General features: G+C 38.0%; 1 long non-coding RNA gene across 1 annotated transcript; it reads left to right on the top strand.

The window, feature by feature from the left end:
• The first annotated feature begins 3,476 nt into the window (after nucleotides 1-3,476).
• Nucleotides 3,477-6,645, top strand: LOC110910718. Its single transcript, XR_002576408.2, has 3 exons — nucleotides 3,477-3,677; nucleotides 5,882-5,940; nucleotides 6,525-6,645. It is a non-coding gene; the product is annotated as an uncharacterized LOC110910718 (long non-coding RNA).
• Nucleotides 6,646-7,071: the final 426 nt, after the last annotated feature.

Genomic DNA, 7,071 nt, shown 5'->3' with positions numbered 1-7,071 from the left:
GGTACGTTCCCTATTAACCAACACTATGCATCCATTCTGTGTGATACTAGCGCCGACCTTAGTTTTGTATTAGTAGAATTTAAGAATACACTTGGCCTAGTTTCAAGTAAGCTAGACGTCCCATATCCTATAGAACTGGTAAATGGAAAGTTAGTTAAAGCAAATGAGGTGATTAAGGGTTGTACTTTGGAACTTGTAGAGCAGGGAAAATTTTTTTTACTGAGCTCCTACCTGTTGATTTGGGAAGTTATGATGTTGTAGTCAGCATGGATTGGCTATCCAAGAATAGAGTTGAAGTTGTTGGTCATGAGAAAATCATTTGCATCCCTTTTGCGAATGATGAAACACTTATAGTACACGGCCTTCATGCAGTTGATGCGAGGACGCTGGGCCCCATAAGGCGATGGATTGAGACATCCCACACTGGTCATAAAGGCGCAGGAGTGCCTCCGAAAGGGGTGCATAGCCTTCCTTGCTCATGTTGTCGATAAGGAGACCAAGGAGCCGAAGTTAGAAGACAACCCTGTTGTGAACGAATTTCCAGAAGTCTTTCCCGAAGACTTTCTTGGGCTACCTCCACAGCAACGAATGGAGTTTCGGACAAACCTAGTGCCAGGAGCGGCACCAGTGGCGAAGGAACCTTATCGATTAGCTCGTCCGATATGCAAGAACTATCGACTCAACTAAAAGAGTTGCTAGACAAGAGAATTTATCGAGCCGAGCTTCTCACCCTGGGGAGCTCCAGTGTTGTTTGTCAAGAAGAAGGACAACAGTTTTCGTATGTGCTTAGACTACAGGGAGGTAAACAAGCTAACCAATCAAGAATCGGTACCCCTTACCGAGATTGATGACTTGTTCAACCAATTTTAAAGTTCTAGCTACTACTCCAAGATCGACTTGAGGTCGGTATATCATCAACTGTTGAATGATTACGACTGTGAGATAAAGTATCATCCGGGCAAGGCAAACGTTGTGGCGGACGCCTTGAGCCGCAAGGAACATGTAGAACCTCTAAGGGTGCGAGCCTTAGAATTGACCATACAAAATGATCTCACTTCTCGGATTCACAATGCTCAGCAAGAGGCGCTTAAACCAGAAAATATACAAGCTGAATCCTTACGAGGAATGGAGTCACAATTGGTGCCAAGGGAGGATGGAACACTATACTGTATGGGACGAATTTGGGTCCTGTTCTTTGGCGAACTACGAACAACTATTTTAGAGGAAGCACACAAGTCAAGGTACTCTATACACCCGGGTTCGGATTTGACGTACCAAGATTTAAAAGAATTTTATTGGAGGCCTAAGCTTAAAAGCGACATTGCTGCTTATGTTAGAAAATGCCTTACCTGCGCCAAGGTTAAGGCAGAATATCAAAAGCCTTCAGGGTTGCTCCAACAACCTGAAATTCCCGTATGGAAATGGGAACAAATCTAGATGGACTTCATTACTAAGTTACCCCGAACCTCAAGAGGCCATGATATGATTTGGGTAATTGTAGACCGACTTACAAAGTCCGCGCATTTCCTACCGGTCAGTGAAAAAGATAGCACTAAGAAACTGGCCGAAATATATCTCAAGGAGATTGTGGCACGATATGGAGTGCCTGTTTCTATTATATCAGACCGAGATGGTCGATTTGTGTCTAGGATATGGCAATCATTCCAAAAGGCCTTTGGATCCCAACTGAATCTTAGTACGGCCTTTCACCCACAAACGGACAGCCAAAGTGAGCGAATGGTACAAACTTTGGAGGACATGTTGTGTGCTTGTGTGATTGACTTGGGTGGAAGCTGGGATACTCACTTGCCTTTAGTGGAGTTCTCCTACAATAATAGCTATCACACTAGCATTCAGGCCGCCCAGTTTGAAGCCTTGTATGGATGAAAGTGTCGGTCCCCGCTATGTTGGGCGGAGACCGGGGATAAACAACTCATTGGTCCGGATTTGGTCCAGGAAACCTCAGACAAGATCATTCAGATACGGGACCATATCAAGACGGATCGTGATAGACAAAAGAGCTACGCCGACAAAATACGCAAACCATTAGCTTTCGAGGTCGGAGACATGGTATTGCTAAAAGTCTCGCCTTGGAATGGCGTAGTAAGAACTCTTAAACGTGGAAAGTTGAACCCGCGTTACATTGGACCCTTCAATATCTTGGAAAAGATCGGAACTGTTGCGTACAGGTTAGAACTACCAGACGAACTGAGCAGTGTACACGACACGTTTCACGTGTCAAATCTCAAGAAAAGTCCTACACAAGAAACCGTAGTCATCCCAGCAGATGAGATACATGTCAACGACAAACCCCAATTTACTGAAGAACCTGTTGAGGTTACGGACTGGAAGGTCCACAAGACACGGAGGAGTCGTAGGAAGCTAGTTAAAGTTCATTGGAACTCGCGTCAGGTCCCGAGTATACGTAGGAACGTGAAGATCAAATGGAATCCCAGTACCCTCACCTGTTCCCAGACTCCCCTGCAACCGGTAGCACGACTTGAATTTCGGGACGAAATTCTTTTAACGGGGGGAGAATGTGACAACTGGCAACAATAATGGTAATTCCGTACAACTTAATTACTTGATTTAATGTTTAATTTCTCTCGTTATGATTTAATTACTACATGATTAGGTCGTATAAGATCTAGCAGTCATAGGACATGGTTAAAAAGGCTAAACAATATTAGCACAATCGCAATGTTGCGAGAAAAACGCAAACTATGTCCTAATATGTTGGCAAAATGCTGAAAACACTATTAACCTGAGCACACTATTCATGCCAGCAAGTTTCAAAAACTGTCTGAACAAGCGACGAAAGGCATGGACGCACTCTATAGATGAAATACGAATAAAAATCCCTAATTAGGGACACTAAACACTAAAACGCATTAACGTTCCGGTAAATGCACATAACTACACTTTGTCCGTTCTCCGCCAAAATATAACCGAAACAGAATGTTCGCGGCACTAGAAATTAACATTTAAATGTCCGTAGGGCTCATAAATATTATGATACACCTTAATTAGGCTTGTGGAGGCTAATGGAATATCCGAATCACAAGTGCCCGGTACTACATCATAATGATCACAATTTCGTCGTTTTTGCGCCGACGAACTAGTTAACAATATTTTCGTCACCCAAACAACTAAACGAATCATCTAGTGAACTAGTTAACCACATTTTGACGTCACAAATCGCTAACGGTGCAAGAACTACCTTAAACTTTTAAACCCCTAAATAACTTACAAACTTTACAACTTATATTATATAAACTTTAAAAATAAATAATATAAACCTATAACCCCCTTCCCCAAACGTTCATGGTGGACCCCCATCAAATCCACCAACATTAATTTGCACTATTTAGAACATGGTTGGAAGTATGGTCTAGTAGATTTTTTTTTTTACTTGCAAAAATTATAACCTTATCACTTCAATCATATCTTTTCATTTCACTCAACAATTTGCAACAGAAACCTTCATCTCTTACCCTCTCATTTACGGCTCAAACAACCCGCAAGAACACCACCATAATTCATCCATAAACATTCCATTTTCACCTAAATTAAGCCTATACAAGACCATCTAAGCATCACTTATACATGAAGCATCACTAGGGCTTTGGTTGGAGCTTAATTTTCTTCTTAATCATCTTTTAAGCTTGTGCAAAGTTGTAAGCCTCTTACTTAACATTTTTAAGCTTGTTATTATGTTTAGATTACTAAAGTACTTGTTGATCATCTTGAAATCAAGAAAAATTTAACTTAAAACCCTAAACCAAAACTTAACAACTTACTAAATATGAAGTAATATGTTATTATTATGTGTATTAGTATTGAATGAGTTGTATGATCATGTTGATTCATGTTAAAGTAGGATGTTTAGTCATGAGATTATGATGATCATGTTGTTATTTATGTGTAGTACACTAGATTAGTGATGATCTTGTGAGGTTAGTCTCAAAAATATGATTTAAACACTTAGAGGTTTAAATCAAGAAAGATCATCACCCTTAAACTCATGAGCTTAATATATATGTTTTTAAACTTGAAAGGTTAACGATGTAATGAACTAAAAATGGTGATTAAGAACTAATAAGTGTGATTTTTAAATAAAACAAGTTATTTAATAAATAGTCATGAAAACCACACTTAAAAACATTGAATTTCAAAACATAAAAGTCTTGAAATTTTTAAGAAATTTATTATATATGAGAGCTCATGAATCAAGGATATAAATGGTAGTATTTAGTTACTTGAAAGTTGTAAATTGTTGAGATTAGTAGAATAATGATTATTGGAAATTGAAAATGGTTTTAAATGCGTTTTAAAAACGTGGGAAAACGCCATAGTTTAGGGGAAACTATGGCGAAACTTTCTAAAAATCTAATCGCGATTAAAAATAGATTAATGGGGTGACTAGCATGGTCAATCGTGATTAGTGATCTTAATTGTGATTAGACAAACCCTAGTGACAAGGGTTAAGATTTAACCATCCAATAGTTTATTTAAAACACTACAAGTTATTTTTATGATAAAATGGGTAAAATTTATAAGAATAACCATCAATATAATTTTTGGAGAAAATTATATGTATATACTTCAAATACTTTATTTGGTGTAAAATGTGTGTATAATTATGTGTATGTATTAGTCTTAGGAATACATACCAAAATAATACCTACGATGTTTGCAAAATATATGCTTACACCACGACGAAAACCCCACCAATATTCGAAATTGTAACGACGGTCGCGAACCTTCGCGACTACTTAAAATGTACACTTATAAGATACAATAAAACAAGGCGCGAACATCGGACGACGGGTCTCGAACGATGGACATCGGACGACACCTTATGCCTTATCGACGAAACGGGCGTGTCGACACCTCGAAAGGTTACTACGACGCTCGACAACTTTGACACACAAAAACTATATATATTAACCGGTCGTTACGACAAGTCTAAAAATAAAATAATTTAGACACTTCATATATATTAATGACAATGAATGACCGGGAAATTCAATAAATGCTAAGCGTGATTATAAAAGTTACTAGCATAATTAGTAAAAGATTACTAAAAATGCATGAACATAAATATTGGGCTAAAAAAATTAATGTTGGGTTAAAATAACATAAATATTGGGCTAGGCCCAATACCTTAAATACATGGGAAAATGCCCATTTCCCTAAAATACTTATAAAAGCTCACTTACAATACCAACATGGGCTAGGCCTAATAACTTATAGAACTTGGGCTAGGCCCGAATGTCAAAAAAATATGGATAAGCCCAAAACACAAAATTGTAGGCTAAGCCCAAAGTAAAATACATGTATATTTTTATAAATATATATATATTGTACGGGTGCATTATAAATACGATATAACTACACGTATAAATACGGTATACCTACACATATAATATGGTATACCTACGCGTATAATACGGCATACCTACATGTATAAATACGGTATACCTACACGTATAATACGGTATACCTACGCGTAAATACGGTATACCTACACGTGTAAATACGAGATACATATACGTATAAAAGACTCACGCACATGATGATGTACTCACTTACACTTGTTGAAGTGTACTCTCGCAAGAATGTCGCACACGTACGATAACGTATTGACGATGTTAAAAATAAATATTTTTAACACTTGAATCAAGAAAAGATATATGATATTATGTTTGTGTAACAAATATAGAGTCTCGAATCAAAGTATACCAGAAACAAATGCCAACATATTATTAAATTACACAAGTGTTCCAAAAGCGAAATGAAAATAATAAAAGTTCAAGATGAACAACGAGTACAAGGTCTAGGAAGGACCGATGTGTCTAATGAGTTAGAACCTTTGTAGGTTGACTCGCGTTTACGGAACACGCTGATTGAATATCTCTCTCTCAGGAACGCAAAGCTGTGAGTTCATGTCCCCCTTTTCTCTTAACTGTTTTCGGATTTATAACTCTCGGGGGTGAAATACATGTTACATATGTTTCAATGGTATGATTTGGCTATGAAATGAACTATTAGATCATGTGAGCATAGGCTGAAACTGAAATGCCAACTCTCATAAGAAACATGGACAAAGGTTAGATCTAACGGGTACGGCCGAGCCCCACTCATGGTCCATTTATGACTACTTAGAGTGCTTTTGTGTCCCAGTCGAGGTGATTCGACGACGGTCAAGGGGATTTGACACAGTCAATGTGATTTGACACAGTCGAGGTGATTCGACACAGTCGAGGTGATTCGACACAGTCGAGGGGATTCGACACAGTCGAGGGGATTCGACACTAATAATAGCCCACTTGGGTTGGGTACTCCCTATGTCTTCACATATATTAATGTCCTTGCAAAACATTAATTGATCTGTTCATAGACGCTTTACATACCTGTTTTCAAAGGAATCTCTCAAATGTTTACAAGTTTATTGGAACTCATACAAAACGCATGAACTCGCTCAACTTTTGTTGATGTTTTCAAAATTACATGTATTTCAGGAAACAAGATGGATCTTGGGCACGGGTGTTGTTTTCAAGATGTAAATTTCAAGTTTAGATGTCATCCACTTTTGTTGGTTTGTAACTTAACCGGAGGTCATGTTGATTGAAACTTAAATGACTTGTGTTTGTAATGTTTTAAACTTTTGAATGGATGAACATCATTCTAATCATATAGTTGTTTGTTATAATCGAATGCAATGAAAACTGATCAAGTCACACGCACACGCTTCCGCAAAAGTCAGGGTGTGACATGTTCTACGATGTGGATCCCTCTGAAGTCCGAAAACAAACTAGATCAGTTGGAGCCGTACATACAAACAAGAATGAATTAGAGGTTGGAAAACGGAGAGATACTCTTAAAGGATGCGAGGAAGATTTCATTATCTCTCTACTATAGCATCTAATGTCTAATGTAACACTTGTTTTATAATTTGTATGTATTATGCCTTGCAAAATTGACCACTCGAGTCTGGTTGGATATTGGGTGCTTACGCATTTGAGTGAAAACTAGTTCGAGTAAGAACATGACTAATTAAAAATAATA

Source organism: Helianthus annuus, chromosome 15 (assembly GCF_002127325.2).
Source record: "Helianthus annuus cultivar XRQ/B chromosome 15, HanXRQr2.0-SUNRISE, whole genome shotgun sequence".
NCBI lineage: Eukaryota > Viridiplantae > Streptophyta > Magnoliopsida > Asterales > Asteraceae > Helianthus > Helianthus annuus.
This window is presented reverse-complemented; position numbering and strand designations above follow the sequence as displayed.